General features: G+C 50.7%; 1 protein-coding gene and 1 pseudogene across 1 annotated transcript in view; both read left to right on the plus strand.

The window, feature by feature from the left end:
• Positions 1–21,055, plus strand: part of RNF165 (ring finger protein 165) — a 92,040-nt gene that overhangs the window by 17,170 nt on the left and 53,815 nt on the right. The window lies entirely within an intron of this gene.
• LOC107512649 overlaps positions 10,742–21,055 on the plus strand; it is a 49,085-nt pseudogene continuing 38,771 nt past the window's right edge.

A 21,055-nucleotide genomic window follows, 5' to 3' on the forward strand; every position in this document is an offset into this window, starting at 1 on the left:
ACCTGGCTGCCCGGCCCCTCTGTGAATCTGCAGGCAGGCATTGCATCCATCAGCTGACAGTGAAGCTACCAGTGTGTGCTGGGAGGGGGTCCACAGGAATTCGAGGTGTTAAAGGCGTCTTCTTACTCCATCCACCTAAGCAGTCTTTCTCCAAGGAGTAGGTCTATCTTTCTGCGGACCACTGCAGCAGAAGGCAGTGGATTCTTCTCCACTGGTGGCCTGGCAGACGCTGTCACTGCAGGTCAGTGGAAGAGTTGGTCATGGGGCAGGAGGGCCTGACTCACACACATAACCCCCATCCTGCCCTGATGGAGGTCAGTGGCCCATGGGCAGTGACTTTGTCCCTTACCTGTCTCTTCATTTCCTGGGCCTGTCCCAGGAGGGGAAGCTTTATGTCCTTTGCCTCCCAGGCCCTGGTCTTTGCTCTCCTCTTGACGGCCTTCGCAGGGCTCTGCTGGGCACTTTTGAGAATCCTTCAGGTCAGACATTCCCAGTCCCTCCTCCTGGGATGCCTTGGGTCCCATCTAGGACATTTGCCTCGAGGAACTCCAGTTGGTCAAAGCCCATGAGATGGGAAGGAAGCCAGTATGTAAGCCAGGATGGCTTCCCCTCATCGAGCATCCACACTTCCACTGATGTTGCCTAAGTTTGCATCAGATGTTTTTGGCACACTTCGTCCTCCCATAGAGGTGAATTCATGGGTACCAGAACTCTCGAATATGATACCACTTGCTGTGAAGATGCTTCTGTCCTTGCCGAGTGGAGCTGATTTATTGGTTGGGATGTCAATTTGGCTCTGGTGACAGCGACTCAGAATAAAGTTAGCTTACAGGGAATGCCAACTCTCTTGTAACAGCCTAGAGTTAGTGGCCCTGGGCAGGCACGCAGGCAGGTATTGATGTTAAGGACTCAGGTGCCTCCTCTCTTGTTGCTCCACCTTCCCTAGGGTGTGGCCCTTTCATGCATGGTCCAGGACAGTTTACCTCATGTCTACAATACAGGCAGCAGGGTGGAGGAAGAAGGGGAAAGGCAGGAAGAGCATGACACAATGATGCACAAGTCATTCCTACACACATCCCATTGACCGGAACTAGGTCATAGGACCATGTGCAGTTGCAAAGGAGGTGGAAAATGTAGCCTTTATTCTGAAAGGACAAGTGCCCTGCTAAATTCAGGGCTTCTATTACCACAGAAGGAGAGAACAAATATTGGGAAACAATAGTCATCTTTGCCTCAGTTGGTTCTTAAGACCCATACGTCAGGCCTTATACTGATCCTGGTTAAAGATTGTCCTGTGTCTGCCCCTCTCAGTATAGTGTCATGGTGGGTGGGTTCTAGCATGCCCTCCATGGCTTCACTAATAGGTAAGGACAGAGCCCCAAGGCAAAAAGTGAGAAGCCAACAGCCACCCTACAAGTTGGTGTCTAATCACTGACCTATGCTGATGAGATGTGTTCATTCATTTAGGTACAAATTCATATCGTTCTGGTGACTAGCTCTCTTTTCCATAAGCACATAGTAGGATGTTAGAGCTAAGGATGCGATGACAACTGTAAGTGCCCAGGTATGATGTACACAGTAGACCCTCAGCAAAAGCTGTGTGTCCTTGGGCAAAGTATTCAACCTATTGGTGCTTCAGTGTCTCATCTGAGAAATGGGGATATAATCATGACCCGCCCTGTGGGTTGTTGGGGAGATTTAGTGTGAATCTAGAGGCTGCATCTGGTGCAATGTCTAGAGGAGGGAATGTGAGCTGCCTCGAAGGCAGGATGGCCTGGGGGGTCAAGAGCATAGGCTCTGAGTCAGGCTACGGGGTGAGCATGAGGCTCTGCAACCTCCTGAGAGGTTGTTGTGAGAATTAAATGGGACACATACAGCTTTCAATACAGGTGCCTGGCAAACAATGGGCACTCAATGAATACTAGTTTGCTCCCTGTCCCTTACCCGCCTCTGCTGGGAAGGGGCATCACCTAAATATTTATTAATTCCACACCAGCCCTTTACAGATGGTTGGTGGAGGCGTGGGGAGGACCCTGAGAATCAGAGCGGAAGCGTTGGGGCTGAGGAGACATGAGCCGCTGGCGAGTAGAGGACCGGGGCTCCGGCTCCTTCGGCCAGTGCCGTGCCCACCTCCCCACACTCCTGCCTCAGGTCCTCCCTTGGGTGAGAAAAGTGAAATGTGCCTTCAGAAGCATTAACCTAGCATGCCCTCTATGGCTTCACTTGACGTGGGACACAGGCATCCCATGTCAAGAGTCCAGAGACCTGGAGCTTGGGGCATGGCTCCCAGGGGCTCCTAGCTGGTAGTCTGACTAGGCCCTGTCCACCAGGACCCGACTCTCAAGGGTTGTATGGGAAGCCTGAGATGTCAGGGTGGAAGGGACCACAGAGGTATCTGGCCCATTACCCAACCCTTTATTTTACAAGAAGCCGAGAGAGAGAAAGGGACTCGGCCAAGGGCACTCTGATAGAGGCAAAGACCCAAGCCCCCTTCCTTCATTCTCCATTCTCACTCACAGACCAGGAGGGCGGGAGCCACAAAGTCTTTATGTCCCAAGAAGGTTAGCAGAAGCTCCTGTGGGGAGTGTGGGGAGAACTCTTGCTGGGGGAACTCTTGATAGGAAGGAAGCTTTGCAGAATTGGCGATTGGAGGCTGGACTCAGATGCCAGTTCCAAGGCTCACTGGTGAGGGTAAAAGTGAACAAAATCAGACCCGCCTCCCAGGGCTACTGTGGAGATTAACTGACTTAAGTTCATAAACTATGAGGGGCCATTAGGACACGAGGACTGTTGTCCACTTGGGCTGTAAAGAGGAATTTCCTTACGCATGAGACACAGGATGGAGGAGGTGTGATTAGGGTGTGTAGGTACCAAAATCCAATAGAGCCGTAAACAACATGGGCTCCCCTTATATCTTAGAGATCAAGCAGGAGGAATCTTTACAAGAGTCTCGATAGTTGGTTAGAACATCTGCAGAATCTCTGCCTAATACTCGTTTTTCAGGGTGCTCAAGGAAGATCGCACTCTTGTCAGCCACAGCATCTGTGAGCTTCTGAGATGCACATGGTTTTATATTTCACATCTCTGACACTGGAATGTGCCTTATAAGTGCCCATGTGTCCTATTTTAATTGTCTTTTTTAAAAAATCTCTTAGTGGTTCATAAAGTGATGGTACACCATATAATTGATGGCCTTCTAGGGCTGGTGAAATCTGGCATTCTTCTTTTATACCCCCTGTTCATGAAACTTTAGGGGCCACAGATAAGCTATAGAAGCCTCAAAGGCGAACATCGGTGCCCAGTCTGTGATTCAGAAGATCTAGGTTTTTTTTTCACTGTACACACCCACACCCCTTTCATCTTGTTTTTAACATTTCTCAACCCCTCACACCCAAGGACTCAAGAACACTCCCCCTGAAGACCAGATGTTAGTGAATAGGGAGACAGGAGTCCTGGGAACCCTCTCTGGAGGCCTCTGGCTCTTCACTGGACCAATTAGAGGAACACCTTTCTGCCTCGCTCTTTAGGGACTGATGAGGATAACAGGGGATCCTTGCAGTCTAAAAAGCTTTGGACATGTCCCAGAGTTACTATTCTAAAACAATGCTAACTTCTTTAACCTTTCCTCTCTCCCCAAACCAGCTGTCCAAGCCCCCTTCCTGTGCCTATCTGAGGACCAACAATCTTCCAGACACTCAGATGACCCTTCTGGAATACCAACCCCATTCTTCTCCTGTTCCACCAGCAGCCACAGTCTCCCAGTACCCAGTACACTGCTACCCTTGCATTTAGTGCCTGCTTGGCCTCCTGGCTGCTCCCCATCCTCTCCACCCTTTGTGTACCCAGCTCCTCCCTCAAGATCTTCCCCAAACCCAGCATTGCACTTGTGATCCAAAGTCTTACATGGCCCCATTGTGTCTGCAGGACTCCAGCACCTAAATAGCCAGTACCGCCTCACCAAGCGGGGTATCTGACTGAAGTGGATAGTGATGATACAGAAGGGCAGCTGCTGGGCAAGTCCACGGGGCTGGCTCATCCTTGGCAGGGTTGCCATGTCCCTTGGCCCTAGGCCAGGATGAGATTGGCTCAATGTAACCCCAGGTCTTTAGCTCCTCTATTTCTTCCTCATTGTCCTCTTTATTTATATTTAAATATTTATGAAGCCCCTACTCTGTGTTGGGAACTGCACAGAGCCTAAAAAAGAGAGTGCCTTATCTTCTTTTCATTTATTTATTCATTCATTCACTTATTTTACCAATGTTGATTGAATGGCCGACCCTTTCCAGGCCCTTCTCAATGGCATTGCCATCCGTCCCTCATTCCCTGCTTTCATTCTAGACTTTGGTCAGATTTGATCATGGTGTAGGTGACAGAGGTTTTACAGTCAGGGGAAACTGAGACCCCAGAGATCAGAGAGGCTTTCTTTATGGCGAGATGGAGCCTGGGTCCAAAAGGCAGCGTTACGTGCCTGAGCTGCAGCGTTGACTTCAGATGGGGACAACTGGCTTGGTCCAGTTCTCATACCTGCCATTCTGGTTACCTGGGGAACTTGCAAAAACCATATTCCTAGGTCCCACAGCAGAGCTACTGTTCTGGGGTAAGAATCTGTATTTTTATGCATTTGTGAATTTTAAATACAAGATAGTTGTTTTGTCATTAAAGAATAAAGGTGCACACATGGGGAAAATGTAAGCAGTGTGGTAGACTCATCGCTGAACAGTAAAAGTTTCTATCTCACTACCAGACTTCACCTTTGCCCCCACAGAGGTGGTGATTGTTCATACCCATCCGGGTTAAGTAGCAAGTGCCGTGCTAGACATCATACATGTTGTATTGAACAGAACTCATGTCTCTGCCCCTGTGGAGCTTACAGCCTAGTGGAGGTGACTGGGAGGGAACAAACGACCCACAAATACACATGTAATCATGAAATGTGACAGGAGTCAGGCATGAGCAGAACAAGGTTACAGGAAAGAGAATAGCAGGCATGGTCTCATTTTGGTGGGCTGCACTGGAGGAAGTGGGTGTGGATGGGGTGAGGACTTCCCAACCTCTCGTCCAGAATCCTACATGATTCTGAAGGAACTCTCGGGGAGCCTCAGGACCCTCAGGACCCTCTGCACTCACTTCTCACTCGATGTCTGGGATACAGAGTGCAGCAAGACCCTTCCTGATGCTTGGGAGTCAACATCCAGTTAGGACATCATCCACGATAAGGATCACATTGGTTTCCTAAGGTTGCCGTACATAGCACCACAGGCTGGGTAGCTTACAACAATAGAGACTTTTCTCTCACAGGTCTCGAGGCTGGGAGTCTGAAATTAAGGTATCGACAGATCCACGCTCCCTCTGAAGTCTCTAGGGAAGGGTCCTTCCTGCTTTTTCTAGCTTTCGGTGGTTGTTGGCAAAACTTGGAGTTCCCTGTCTTGTAGACACGTCACTCAAATCTCTCCCTCTGTCATCAAACGGTGTTCTCCCTGTGTGTCCCTCTCTCCACATGGCCTTCGTATAAAAATAGCAGCCATTGTATTAGGGCCCGCTCTAATCCATTCATTTTAACTTGATCACATCTACAAAGGCCGTTTCCAAATAAGGTCAAATTCACAGGTACTGAGGGTCAGGACTTTAAAGTATATTTTTTTGGGGTGGGGAGGTCACAACTCAACCCACAAGGATGAAACATGGAGTCCCAGGGACCTGGGGCTGGAGGGGTTGCAAGGATTCAGGGAAGGGGACATGGTCTCTGCAGGCCGGGGCGAGTAGCACGGGGCAGGCTTCAGGAAGGGGAAAATTCTGATGGTTTGGGGGGATCTGGGTACATGGGGAGGAAGGCAGGGCATGGGCAAGTGGACGAGTGAAAAACAGCAGAGGTGGGAATGCACGAAGCACACGCCGCCATAGGGAAGAGGCTCCAAGGACTTCCTCAGAGCCTCTCCTAGAGCTGTGAGTCCAGTAAAATGATGCCCCGGTGATCACGAAGCTTACAGCACATCTTAAAGGTAACTGATTTGCTCCTGCCCCGAAGGAAGACATGCAGGCTGTGGGGTGTGACCCCACAGTTTTCCTCTGTGACCTTTCCCAACTCATGCTGGCTCTGACATTCAGGTATGGTAGCTAGATGCAGAGGAAGGAAGAGTGACTGTCATCTGAGCTCCTGGGATAAGCTAACTTATGTCCCCAAAGCCCAGAGCTTATGACCCTTGATGACATGCTCCAAACACCGCAAACCATCCCTTCCTCTCCTTTTTATCCCCACACCAAACGACTTCCTTTTCCATCCATTTCTTTCTCGCACACTCAGAGAGAAAGTTGTATGTGGGTTGGATGACACCTGCCTTGTTCATCACTGTATCCCTAGTGCCTAGACAGGGTCTTCTCAGAGCACGCAAGAAGTGGTCATTTGATTTAAAGACCACAGTGACACGAGAGACTCCAGACAGTCACATGCTCAGATCTTGTCCCTGCAGAGACCCAGATCCCCCAGCCCTTCATGTACACCACCGTCTCAGGAGGACCAGCTCAGGTCCTGCCATTGCCACTGAGCTGACACCAAGCTTGGGTGAGATATTTGCCCTTCCCTGGCCTCAGTTGCACTTTTCTTAAAGTGTAGGTGGGAATGTCCCCTTCATAGGGCCGATATGAGAGGGAACTGTGAACAGTTATCAAGAAGCTAGAATTATGCAACTCAATTCAGCCCAACTACTGAAGTCCCTCCTGCTCGACAATCTGAGCTCTGTGGTGCCAGGCCCAGGGGATTCAGGGTGAACAAGGCAGGCTGCTCCCTGCCTGCAGGGGTGACGGTCTGTCTGCTGGGAAAGCTGGATTGTATGTAAGGAGTTTACAAAGTGATGTACAAAGGGGAGCTCAGGAAGCTCTGAGGAAGAGTAATCAGGATTTCGGCTGGTTCAGGTGTCAGGTAAAGCCTTCCTGAGGAAGTGGCATGAAGAGGAGGAGTTAGCCAGGCAAAGAGTGGGAGAAGAGTTCTCAGCAGAGGAAAGTGCATTTTGGAGGCTAGAGCTCATGGCCTGTCCTAGAAATAGAGAGCAGTCTGGTGTGGTTGGAGCATAGAGAGTGAAGGGGGCCAGAGAGGCCAGATGGACTCCACCTGAAAGGCTAGTGTATTAGTTAGCATTCAGTGTGGTCTAAAAGCTACAGTTTATTTGTCTCACCTGTTTAGAAAAAGTTGGGCAGAGTGATCCAGGACTGGTGTGGTGCCCCATAATGTCAGAGGCCCAGGCTGCTCCTACTAATTGCTCTGGCATTTATGACTTTCATTTCTGTCACTCATGGCCCAATATAATGGCTAAAACTCCAGCTCTTGTGTCTGCATTTTAGCCAATGGAAAAGGAAGAAGGGCTGAGGGCGCTTTCTCAAATTGAGGCACTTCCTGGAAATTGCATACACCATTTGCATTTAAATCCTGTTGGACAGATTTCAGTCACATACATGGTCACGCTCAGCTTCAAGGGAAGCTGTGAAAATATCTTTCTTCCAGACAGCACAGGCCAACTAAGAATGAGAGATTCTGTTACTATGGAAAGAGAAAAAGATGGATATTGGGGGAGGACTCATAGCCTCCCCCATGGTTATCATGTTTAGTATTTCAGTTGATGAAGGCACTCTAGGTCCAGCATATCATGAGCATGTCATGAGTCCATGAGTGCATTGAGGGGCATCCACCTCACTCCTCCAAATAGAACCATCCTCCTTCCACCGATGTGGTTCATTCAAGGGCTAGCCTCCCCTCCTCCATGGAAGCCTCCCCTCCGCCATGGAAGCCTCACTCCTCATTGAGGGTGTTGAGGCTGCTGGGGGTCTTCTCTCCTGCTGCTGGGATGGCAGGAGGAAGGCTAGTGTGGTCACGGCTAGTCATGGAGAAATAAGGGTGTTCTGTAAATGAGGAGACTAAATTGGTGGTAAGACCCAACTGGGGAATCAGTCCTACTGTGTCTGTGGGCTAACCTGGGAACTCAGGGTTCCTTAGGAAAATGCAACAGGAATTCCAAACAACTCATTTATAAACAAACCCTTGAGACCCAGGTTGCTCGTGTCCTTTTCTTAAAGACATTTCCGGCAACTCCTGCTTTCCAACATGACCCTCTTTTCTTCTTTTTTGGGAAGAAAGCACCAGACAACACCAAGCAAAGGAACTCTGTTATAGGGAAGTTATCGGAGCCTCCCTGGGGACCGGGAGGTGGGTGCCCAGGAGAAGGCTGCCCCTCACAGGCACATGGGGTGGGCTGTGGAGTTCTGTCTGGGGCGGTGCCAGCAGAGTCAGGCAATGGAGGAGTCAGGCTGATCCCAGGGTGCTCATGCAGGGAGAGAGCTGGGTCCCATCCAGCCTTGAGGTATTCAAGCTGCTCTTGGGGTCCCCTGGGGACCACAGAGCTGTAGAGGAGGGAGGAGCCCCTGGGCAGGGCTTCAGCCCACAGCAGGTGACCTCCCATCAGCTTTCAAAGCAGGCTTCTACTAAACACTGCATTCGAAGGAACTAGAAAAAGTCGAGGACTCCAGGGGAGCCCTCAGTGAGCAGCAGGTGGGAAACAGTTGGGAAGGAGAGAGCCACTTGCCCAGATTCACCTGGCCAGCTGGTGGCAAAGCTGGGGCGTGAGTGCATTTTCCTGATCCCCAGTGTGAAGAGTTTTACCGCACCACCCACACTGCTGCATCCGGTTGGATTAGGTAATAGCTTCTTGATCTCCCCAGAGGAGCTGGCTTCTCCCCAGCATCAGATGGGGAAATGAAAGGAAAAGATAAACTCTCACCCTTGCTCTCCAAAGTGAAATTTCAACTCAATCTCTGTAGCCTTTTTGTTCTAAAACAGAAGAGAAAATATCCATTTTACATATTTATAATGATATATAAATCATTACTCATGTAAGTGTATATGTACATATACATACATATATGTGTAATAGATATATCTATATATGTGTACAAAATTTGACTGGGCATTGTAAGGCCACAATACGATATCTAAAGGCAGTGAAAAGCAGTCACACAGTGAAAGCAAGGCCCCCTCTCCCCCGCACCCAGACACTTGGTGGCCTTTCACGGTTTCCTCCGGACCCCATCAAAGATTATCATGCTTATTCCATTTGGCCCTCTTGATCCCTGTTATTCTCAAGATTGTTGTTAAATATACATGATTATCGAAGAAGAGTAAAACAGGCCAACTGGCTGGGGAAGAGCCTCCCTCACCCTAGGGTGGTGGCCCAGGGGCAAAGGACTGTCTACTTCCCAGGTGCAAGCTAGGGGGCCCTGGGGGCCTCCATCCCCTGCCTTTGCTGGCTCCTGGGTGAATGAATCTGTCGCCCATCCCTGCCTTACTCTCCTGCATTAGCGAATGAGGGGGTTGGGTGAGATGCTCTCAAAGATCCCTTTTAGCTCAAATTTCCATGATCCTATTATCTACTTCATGCCCCGTTTCCCCACTTAAAGAAATTAAGAAATAGGGCAGCTTTGAAGATAATAGCTCATTTATGTTCCCGAAGGATTTCAAAGGCATTTACAGATTGCAGGCAAAATGCAGCTCAAATTTGGCTGTGGTTGGCCTGCCAAAGGCACAACTTGCCCACCTGGTCCCCACTAAAAAGTAAGAGTTGTAGTGGGGAGGCCCCAAGGCTCTAGGCTTGGGAGCCTGTGTAAGGTGAGGGCAGTGACTTTCCCCTCTGAGGCCAGTCTTTTCTCCCCCCTGGCGATGAGGTGTGTACCCTCACAGACCCTTGGGATGTATTTCTGAGGACCCAGGTTTCCCATCCAAAGTTTTGTGAGAAAGTTATTTCTACCTGAGATTCCTTAAGCCTAGGTGTGTTATCTTAAAGCCAGCTGAGTGGGTCCCTCAGGGCACTCCTAAAAGGAATACAGATTTTCCCAAGATGTTTGCCTTCCAGGAGTGGGTTGGGGGGGGGGGCGGGTGTGGAGAGGTCCCACAGGCCCCAGGCATTTGGCCCACTCATTAGCAATGCTACAGTTCCATCCTGGATGTCCCCGTGGTTCATGTTCTTACAAACTCTGAAGAGCAGCATGGAAGCCACCGAAATCGATGGTAGCACAGCCATGCCTCTCTCGTGTGAACTAGCGAAAGCCTTGAAGCTTTGTTACTTACAGATGCAGGATAACTTGGCCTTGGCCAACACAGCTTGGGAACCTGCTTCGGTGAACAAACAAGAGGGATCTGTGATAACCACACCAAGCTCGATTGTACTTAAGTAGGTGCGTTCGAAGTATTTGACAAGTTTTCCTTTTCGACAGTTCCCTCTGGTGCTTTTCTTCGAGTTACAGAAGCACAGCACACTGGAGCCGGAGGGACTTTAGAGATATGTTCACTTGGCCCTTGCATTTTGTAGAGGTGGAGACTGAGTCATGAAGGGGAAAAATCTTCGGATGAGGCACTGGCGACAGGCAAGCCAGACCCCAGGGCTCCTGCGTGGAGCCCACTGGGATCTTTGCACACCTTAGCAGGAGTGGAGAGTTACACGGAGGCTGGTCCCTGCTGTCATCGGGATGGAAGTTCACGAGGACATGGGTTTTGCCTGATTTGTTGACTGCTGGTATCTCCAGTGGCTGACCCAGGGTAGACACAGAGTAAATGCTCAATAAATACTAGTTGACCAAATAAATGGGAGTTACAGCACATTCTAAGTCAGAGAGTTCTGAATGAATGTGGCTTTGTGTGTCCCGTCAGTCAAATACATAAATAAATAAATAAAAATAAAAACACCTTCCCTGGGCTCATAACATGGCCCTGAAGGTGAGCATTCTTCATTTTTCCACCTCCTTTGGCTGCAGAGGAAGCAAAGGCCAAGTCTTCTATCCTAGCAGAATAGACAGCTCTATTTTAAGTGTTAAAAAGATTGAAAGGAACACAGCACAGGGCCCACAGCCAGATCTGCCTTTGTTTGCGAAGCTCCAGCTTTCTCGGGAGCAGAGCAGCCTGCAAGTGGTGCCTGAAGCTGGCATCTCTCGGGCCTTGGCTGCTGCTCGACTTGAGGTACCCATGAGTCAGGATCCACCCAGTTCACCTCTGCACAGCCCCTCCTTTGTGCTGGTTGGGGCCTACCCTGTGTGCAGCCTGTTGCGGGTCCAGAAGAGACATGGAGGAGAGCCGGCGGTCAGGTTGCCCAAGGAAGCTGATGGGCTGGTTGACTCTCGTTGTCATAATGATCTTTCCATGTCCCCCAGGCTCACTGAAAGCTCCTTCAGGGCAGAAAACGTACCTCCTTGGGATCTCCTTGGACTTTCTCAGTAGGATTGAAGAGGTGACATCATAGCTGGGGCCACCAGTGAGAGTGTGACCTCTAGACCCTCCTCTCAGAGGGCCTGAGGCCCAGGTGCTGCTGCTCCCTGAACCGCTCACCTAAGGGTCTCTGGACCTGTGCTCCCCACCCCCACCATGCACTTCCTCCTCAGCCAGAAGTGTGCTTAGGTTAGAAAACCTCAACCATCAGCCAGAATGTATTTTCGTGGAGTGAAAAAACCTTCAAAGAAAATGCTCCGAGGACATAGAACAGGGACTCTAAAATAACCACAGAGAGGCTCATTTCGTGGGGCCCTAGAGGGCCTGCCTCACACAGAGGCGAGGCGACCCCTGGGCGTGTGACTTCAGGTCGTCCCTCCCTCCTCATTGTGGCTTGATGCCAAGATTTTAGGGCTGGTTTACAATTAGATTTGTTTTACTCAGAAGTGGCCAAAGAGAGGCCAGAGGCAGTGTGGTGGTTTCATAGGGCTGCCCTCAGCTCCCTCTGACAACCTGTCCTTGCTTGCTGCTTGGGGGCGGCCTTTGCCCAGGACCACAGCACAGACACAGCAGGAGCACCAGGCTGCGTGGATTGCTCCAAGCTCCTCTCTGCGCTGCAGGCTGGAGGCCGCAGGAAGCGGCTGACCGAGCGGCCAGGACTCCTGGAGCTTCGGAGTAGTTCAGGTGATGAACAGTCCTGGCCAGGGATTCAGGAGAGCGAGGCCCTCTGACCTCCGCTGGGCTCCTCCCAGGCTCTTGGGGATGCATCTGTTTCTCATTCTGTGACAAGAGAAGGTGGGTGGGTTGGGAGTCTCTGGGACTCCCCTTGCTTTTAACGCCCTATGAGTCTCTGGTTCTCCCAGGTACCCTCACTCTATTTCTTTCCCTTGCCTCTACTGCCGCTTCCTCTCCAAGCAGCTTCCTGCCTTCTCGTGAGAGTGGGAGGTGGGGTGGAGTCGCTCTTTGGAACCAGACCCGGGAGGGATGGGGCCTCAGATGGCAGGAACTTAGGTGGCTGGTGACCCAAGCCAAGGCCTTATGGCTCCCACGTGGACTCTTTAGAAACCCAATTTCTTTGTTACCCATCCCACACCCCTGACTCAGGGTCATGTAGGGTCAAGAGTTCAGGGGTTCTGCTTTGGGATGACCCATGTCTGTCTCTAGAGGTCCTGGAGGAGCCTTTTTCTGTGCCGAGTGAACACGTGTAGTTATTTCTTCACAAGGATACTGGCTTTTGATATTCAGAGTCCGGAGTGCGAAACCTGATTGGACATCTCACCTTTTGTGACTTTGAACATCTCACTTTGTTTCTGAGTTTCCACATCCTCACTCAGTTAATGGGGAGATCTAACTTTGTGGTTAGATTTTCCTGAGAGTTTAGGGTGTGAGCAAGGGACAGGACTGACTTTGGGACAGTTATCCAGAAAGGTGGTTGTCCGAAGGAAGTTAAAACCATTTGCAAAGGAAATGTCATAGCTTGTGAACAAGCAATGGAAGATCGATCAGTACATGTTGGGGTCTAATTAGGAGCTAACTCTTATGATACAGCTTTAAGCCCTCTGGAGGATTAGGGAGAGATGAGCTGGGAACAACTTGACAGTGTTACCTCCCCCTCTTCGCCAAGCCTAGCCCAGCCCCAGAGGACATCCTATTTTGCCCAGTGGTCCCCTCAGACACCTTAGCTCATTTGATAAGCCCCTGACAATTTGGTGGGGGAGGGGTCATGGAGAGTTGCTCCCTGGTTTCTGTGTGCTCTTAGTGAGAGCCCTGCAGTATCTTCTGGGGATTCCAGGAGAACTTCTTGATAGTGTAATGGTTCTTAAATGCTGGAGTCATGACTGAGAAGAATAACAGAGTTTCTGAAAAGTTTCTAAACTGCAAGAAAGATGTTTCTTTCTGGAATGGCTCAAGTGTAGCTATGCCTTGAGACTTTTCCCTTCCAAATCTTAACGATTGGGTTGAACTCATTTATTCATTCTTTCATTCACTCACTAACTCATTCATTTACTTAACACACACCTATGGATTGTCCACTATATGTCAGGTGCTGTGCTAGAGGCTAGGGAAATAAGAGGAAACAAAATAGTCTTGGAGAGTGAAAATGCAAGCCTAGCAAAAGGCTGTCTGTGTCCTGCTGGGCTTAGGGCCCAGTTCTCTGGTTGAGCTTCTGGGATTCACACCAAGAGGAAATTCATCATATACTTAATTTCCAAGAAAAAGGAAATAAATCACCAAAGCAAAACAACACTGTGGACTTTATAAAGCAAACACGACAGGAAGACGCTGGGGTTGGGTGACTGAAAGGCTCCTTCCAGGCTGCCCATCTGCCGGGGGATGTGGAATCTCTTCTTACAGACACTGAATTTTGGGGATGTTCCAAAGACCTTTTGGGATTTAGCTTCCTATTCAAATGATTCAACCCTCTCCAGATGTTGGGTAGACCAGATGACCCCTGAGGTCTCCTTCTGCTTTAAAATTTAGCAATTCAGGGATTTTCAGGATATGAGCTCAAATTGGAGGGTCATATTAATGTTCAGCATGGCTAGTGGGGAGCGATTTGTCCATAGTAGTGACCTGAAAAGAAAGTGGAATCCTACTTGGAAGAAAAATAGCTCTCTGCTCCATGCATTTGTGCCAAAGCTTTGTACTGTCACTCTTTGCGACAGGGTAGAATTGGTTCTTGAATGACAGATGGGTCTATTGGGTCCATTGCCTGATGTCCTCATAATCGGGCAGTTTCAATGAAAAGGTAACCCTCAACCTGGGCCTTAAAATCCACATTTCCTAAAGCATCCAGCGTGTAGCAAGTTGTGTTTGTACAGCCACTGGCCACGTGCTCTACCAAACCGGCCTTGGTTTTGCTGCTGTCCTTCTGTGACTGTGCTTCCTTCTAGACCAGACTCCAGCTTCCCTGAACATCAGATTGGATGTTTGGTTCTCAAGCCTTCTTAAGCATCGGCATCACTTCAGTGCCTGAAATAATTCAGATCGCTGGGCTCTCCTCCTTAATAGTCAGTCGCTGCTGCTGCTGCGGGTCTGGGGTGGTGGCAGGCATCTGCATTTTTAACCATCTCCTAATGCATTTTTAAGAACCACTACCTGAGGCTACGGTCTCCGTGTGTGGTCCTCTCTCGGCAGTGCCCTTACCTGGGGAGCTTGTTAAACATGGAGATTCCTGGGCCCCTCCTCAGAGCTGCTGAATGAGAAGCTAGGTGGGTGATTTTGTTGCATGGTGACAGTAGAGATGACCGTGCTTGGCTGTCTGCTTCCCTGGACCGCCATGAGCCCATGTGCTTATACGAAGAAGTTCCTTTCAGGAGAAGTTTATTGGAAGTTTACTAAGTAGGTTCATTGGAGATGCGAGGAGGGCCTTCCCAATCGTGGCTGAGATTAAGCTTGGAGTGTGAGGATCTGAACAGAGAATAAAAGATGTTGGTTAAATCATTCACTCCTCCCCTATCTGCCTCCTTACTCGCCCTCTCCCCTCCCCCACCCCCACCCCCATCCGCACCCCAACCTACTCTACCGCCCTAAACCCCCAGGGCCATTGGGTGGGAAACCAGGACTTTAGGACCAGGCCTACCCATGGGATAAAGGAGCAGGAAGAAGCCCATAAGTGCCCCAGCTTTCTGGTGGGCCCAGGGGACCCAGGTCACCTTGGTCAAAGTTTGTCATGGGTGTTGTCCCTGGTCTCACCTACTGTCTCAGAGAAGCCAGCTGGACCTCCTCCTGGGGCACTTTGGTTCTGTAGTTCTGTTCTCTTCAGGACAACTCCTGAAGTTCAGTCTTCTCAGTGGCACGGGGGGTCATGAGGCGTTTCCTGTGTACCAAAGTGTGGCTATGAATAAAGAAGTGGGTGATCTGTACTGAGAGTCCAGCATGATGGCTGGGATTATACTCTGCAGTGAGAACCTCTGGGTTCAACCCCCACTCTGCCATTCACTAGCTACGTGACCTTAGGCAAGTTGCTTACCCTCTCTGAACCTCAGTGTTCTCATGTTTGTTTATTCATGTCCATTCAACCAACAGCTGTTTATTGAATACTGACTCAACAATGAGCTGAAGGGCTGGACTTGGTGACATATCGTTTCTGAGTGCTGGCTACAGAGTCCTGGATGGGTCACGTCAGGAGGTGTCCTGAGGACCGTGTGGAGTTCCTTTAGAGTAGAACAAAGGGACTGGTGTCTACACAGGAGTGCGCCACCAGGGCAGTGCTGGTGGGTTGGCTGGCAGGTCCTCAAAGGCTGGACTATCTGCCACGCTTCAGCGATGTCAAGATCAGGGTCACTCTAGAACCCACCAGCTCTCGCATGGGGTCCTTCAGAGGGTGCTGATCAAGAGCTCTCTCTGGAGAGGGGTAGGTGGAGAACAGGGGAGCTAATTGTAGTGCTGACCCTGCCACTCACTGGCTGTGCATCCTTACTCAAGCCACTTCATTTCTTCCTGCCTCAGTGCTAGGAGCTGTAAGCCTGCCACTGCCCCTCCCGGAAGCCCCTTGCACAGGACAGCCCGGAAACAGTGCTCTGCAACATCAGGACATTGTTGTCACCTCCACCATCCCCTGTGTGGGGCCCCGTAGGGTCACTTCCAGCTCACCCCACATTCCGGTTTGGTTCGGTCCTGGAGGAGAGAGCCACTCTCTGTAGAACTAGCTCATTACCCTGGCAACAGGCAGATATAGTCTCGGGAGAGCTGGCCTGAGGGGTTAGGGGTCCTCCTGTTAGGACGGTGGAGGGGAGGCAGGGCTAGGGAAAGAGCCTGCTCTTGTTCTGGTTCCAGGAATAAAAGGTTCTACTGCTTCTGGCCAGGCTGTTTTATCCATACTTATCAAACCCTGTACATTTTGAGAGGGACAAAATCCATATGTCCCCTTTATTCTAACCACACTGCAGTGCTGTTATGTAAGAGCTGTGTGGTGTCCAGAAAGTCTCCTGGGGCACAGGGAAAATGAGGTTTCTCACCCCTGTACCCCTCCACTCTCCTTTCTTTGCCCATAGCCTCTCAACTGCATTACCAGCCCCACAAAGGTGGGGGGGACTTCCTGTTCTGAAACAGGAAGCCGTGTGTGTGTGTGTGTGTGTGTGTGTGTGTGTGTGTGTGTGAAGGAGGATGTAGGTTTAAAATGTAATGAGTGGATGGAAGACCCCCTCATCCTTCTCATTACACACACCAAGACTCCTGCCCCACTCGCCCTGGCCCCTACACGGGTGTGATCTCCAGGGTACCTCCAGGGCAGTGAGCTTGATACTGCAGCTCTTGGTACAGTGTGGCTAATGCTCGGCCTCTGGCCTCTGGGGAATGGTAATGCCAGCAGAAGGCCAGGGCTAATCGCAATACACATTTCCACAGAGCGTCACGCAGGCTTTCTAAGGCTCCGTTACCCTTTCATCCTAAAACCACCTGTGAGGGTGGCTGGGCAGCCAGGCAGATGAGGAGAGTGAGGCCCAGGGGGGCTGAGGGACCAGGCTGGAGTGGCCCAGCCAAGTGGTGAGCTCTGTCCATGCCTCCTGACTCGCCGGCAGCCCACCATGTCCTGTCTGGGAGGACTGGCCTGGTCGATGCATCCCAGAGAGCAGACATGGTGGTGTCTCCTGCTGTTGATGACCCAATTCAAAGCGATGTGGTGATAAGAGAGAGCACAGAGTCCAGGACACAGAGGCCTTAGCAAATCTCAAGCACCCCAGCAGAGGCTCCATGGGCTCCAGGACAGCCTGCCAGTCAGCCCCAGAGCAGACACATGCGCAAATAACCCTCACTGGTCCTTCCCAGGACTGGACCCTTCTCAGCATCCAAGGGATGGAGGAGTCAGTCGTTACCTACACCGTGCCCTGGGGAAGCGGGGCGGCAGTGGCTCCGAGCCTGGGCCGGCTTGTGCGGCCTCAGCCCCCAGCCGCCAGCCCCGTGCCCTCGAGCGCTCCCGGCAGCTGCCCGCTTTCCCAGAAGCAGATGGACAGTTGCTCCCACAAAGGGGATGTGTGGCGCTCGTGCTGCGGTTCCCATGGCAAACTCAGGCCCCTTGTGTTTCTAATTACTCCCGGTGTTCTTTTCTTCCTGGTGTGAGCTCGGCCAGGCTGGGGCATTCCGGTCTCCCGGCTCCCCTCCCCCACCGCGTGTCCCCGTGGGGCGGGGCGCCCTTCTCACAGTCAGCTAGGCTGGGGCCCCGGACGCCTGTGCAGCAGCCAGAGGGCTTTTGTTTCCCTTCAAGATTGTTCTGTTTTAATGGATTCATTCATTAATTTTCGTCGTGGTAATATGTACATTAAAAACTTACCATTTGAACCATTTTAAGCGCGCCGTTTTAAAAGCAAATGTGCCGCTTGAAGTGCTCCGTTCGGTAACATCAGGCGCATTCACACCGTTGTGCCACCATCGCCACCATCCATCTCCAGAACTTTTCCATCTTCCCCAACTGAAGCACCCCGCCCCCCTCCCCCAGCCCCTGGCGACCTCTCTTCTACTTTCCGTCTCTATGAGTTTGCCTACTCCGGGAGCCTCGTGCAAGTGGAGTCATACAATAGTTGTTCTTTCACGTCTGGCTTGTTTCACTTAGAATATTGTTTTTGAGGTTTGTCCGTGTTGTATCACAGGTCAGAATTTCCTTCCCCAGCCTGGTAGATTAATGCCTTCTTTTGCTCTATTCTTTCTTTTTTAAACTTAAGGGGAAAAGTGATGAAATTCTCTCTGTTTTTTTTTCCTTCGCTGAACAAAATTTTACCTGGAGCCTCAGTAGATAAGGCACACAAGAGCAGAGGTGCTCTGGCTGAACTGGGGGGAAAACTGGGGACCCCATACCCTGACTTCGGCATCCCTGGAGACCCTGGGCACAGAGCTGGCCATGCCCCAGAGAAGGGGGCTGACTTGATTGACGGTGGGTCCACCTGTTGGCATTGAGGGACCTGGCCTCCTCCATGGCTGCACTCCTGTCCTCCCTCCTCTGCTTTCCTCCTAAATGTCCTCGTCATGTCTCTGGGCCTCAGCCAGGACCCCCAGAGAAAGTTAAAAATGTCCTTTACCTGGGGGATTTGGAGTTTCTTCTTGCAAACCTCCCCCAGCCTGGGTTCATCTGAGTCTCTTCCAGGACCTGGCAGGAGCCTCCCCTCCCTTCCCCTCTGATCCTTGTTCACCTTTTCTCCTCCACGATCTCCCTGCCCTCAGAGCCTTCTGACCCTTCCGGGCTGCCCTGGCCATGTTCTGTTCTACTCCTACCAGCTTCATCTGTATAACAGCTCTAGACAGTTCCTTTCCCTTTCATCCATTTCCTTAGTGTCTCACAGGTACTAATTGCAGTATTAGTCTGCATGGGTTTATGCACCTTGGGAGCTCTCGGCACATCAGATGCCTCTTGGCTCCTGGCCATTTGAGGTGAAAGTCTGGAGCACACAGAATTTCAGATCCATGACAGGCAAGGTGGAGGTGACATTTTGGAGTGGGAGCAGCACATGGAGTAGAGTACTTCGTGGTTTCTGGTAAATCCATCATGGCAACCACTGACTTACCTACATTGCCAGAGCCTGGGTCAACCATAAGGGCCAGGGAAACAGCAAAACAGCTTAGATCTTGCCCTCCGTGAAGTTTGGGGCAAGTTACTTTATCTCTTTTCACTGTTTTCTTATCTGTAAAATGGGCTGATAACATCTCCTTGCACGAAGATTAAATGAGATAGAGCATGCAGAGTGCTTAGAACAGGCAGCATCGTCACTCACAGCGAGCAGTGGCCACTCTGAGTGTTACCCTCATCTGTGGCCGAGGGGCCGACAGGCTCCTCTCTACACCAGCTGTTAGGTCCCTGGGTTTTAAACAGCAAAACTGTTATCTGTCCTTCCTGTCCACTTTAAGTCTTTTCTAAAATCAACATACGACAGGGAGGAAATGGCGTTAGTTGGCTAGCTCCTCTGTGTCGAGAATCTCTGTGTTAAGTGTTAGTGTGCTCATTTTCCAGACAAGGAAAATGAGGTTCGGGGTGCTTAAGGAGCATGCCCACGACAACACGGCCAGGACGTGGGAGAGGCCACCGCCCAGCCCTGTCCTGCTGCATGTTGAACTTTGCTCCTGGCGAGTAAAGAGGAAGAGCAGAGGCATGAAGGGAACAGAAGATGCATTCCCTGCGGAGATGTTTTTGCCAGGGTCTATTGAAGCCTCTGGGACCCTAGGCATCGCCTTTGCACTGGACTATTAGACCAGAATTTGTGAGATGTTGCAAAATTATGGCCTGCAACTTGGGAAAGAATTTCTTTGGGGGCCTCAATTCAGTTCACTGAAGTTAGTTTAGCAAGCACAGTTAAGCAGCTTTCAGGTGCAGGGACTAGGGGAGACTCAAAGATGCAACACCCAGCCCCTGCCCCCCAGGGAGCACCCAGGGTACCGGGAGGAGAAGGCACACAGTGCACACGCACTAAGAGAAGTATATGTATGACCACTGCATCTGAGCTCCAAACTGGCAATGGGTTAGTTAAGACTGTGAATATATTATTATGAAAGATCTAAAAAATGTATAAAATTATCACATTTAATTGTATCTTAGTAAATAGCTCTGAATGAAGAGAATAATGCTTCATAAAACTGAGAATAGCAATTTGAGACTTATGGTTAATGTCATCCCTCCCTTCCTCCTTCCGTCCTTCTCCCTCCCTCCCTACCCGTCAACAGGTATTTATTGGAACCCGCTATGTGCTAGACACACACTGAATAAGGAGCTTTCAGTGAGGCGAGGGAGGCAGACAAATAAAAGGCAATGTCGAACCAAAAACTGCTCTAAAAAAGAAGTCTATTTTTTAAAAGAAAAACAGCATCAGCATCGCTCCAAAATAACTGTGTGTGGTGGTGTCACCAGACCCCAGAGGAGGGTATTTCACTCAGATCTGGGGCCAGGAGCAGCTGGAGGAAGTTTCCTGGGAAGAAGTGATGCGGGAGAGGTGACCGGAAGGACAGCAGTGCTTTGTCAGGCTGAGGCGGGGAACTGGAGAGAGGGTATGGAGTAGAGAGGAAACCGTGTTAAGGCGCTATGAACCTGGCGTAGGGCAGGTCAGGGAAAGGTGTAATTAGTTTTGCTTGAGGGCAGAGGCACGGGGAGTAGACACAGGCTCCAGGGAATGGCTGGTGTTTGACTGGGGCGTTGTGGGATGAGTAGGAGTTTGATAATCACAGGTTTCTGGTACTCTGGGCAGGAGTGGTGTGAGCCAATTAACGCATGGTATATTCAGGGCATGTTGTTCCGGCCACCACATCTAGGGCAAAGAGTACAAGAGGGTGGGGCGTGGCATGATCGGGCATCCAGGGGAAGGCCTGGGGCAGGAGGACAGCTAGTGGTGATGGAGGGCTGCACGTGGAAGGTGGTGCAGGGATGGAGAGGCAGGTTCAAGAGGGTTCAAGAGGGCGGTGGGTCTTAGCAGCCAATGAGTAGAAACAGTTGAGAGATGAGGCTGGTGGAAGATGACCCTAAGGTTTGCATTTTAGCTAACCGCTCTATGATCCTAATGCAGAATTCATTCGTGCTCCAGGGGACCCCCAGCCATTCATCAATTTATATTGGGGGAGCAAACTCGAGGGCATGGTGTTCAAAAGTCAGATAAGGGTGGCAGCCTGCTTCTAGTCTGCACAGTAAGACACAATAGTTTCTCCTTTCGTCCATACTCCAGATGAGAAAACGGAGGCTGAGGAGCTGCTGGAGGCCACCTTGGGGGTGGGGTCAGTACCAGGGCTAGAAACCAGGCACCTGGGGCACATCACCTAGAACCTTCATCCCTCCGAACATACTCTGTGGGAGGGTCAGGGTGGAAAGCGCTGGCCTGTGCGCCTCTGTCTCTGTAAATCACCACT

Source organism: Rousettus aegyptiacus, unplaced genomic scaffold, assembly GCF_014176215.1.
Source record: "Rousettus aegyptiacus isolate mRouAeg1 unplaced genomic scaffold, mRouAeg1.p scaffold_m13_p_12, whole genome shotgun sequence".
Taxonomy (NCBI): domain Eukaryota; kingdom Metazoa; phylum Chordata; class Mammalia; order Chiroptera; family Pteropodidae; genus Rousettus; species Rousettus aegyptiacus.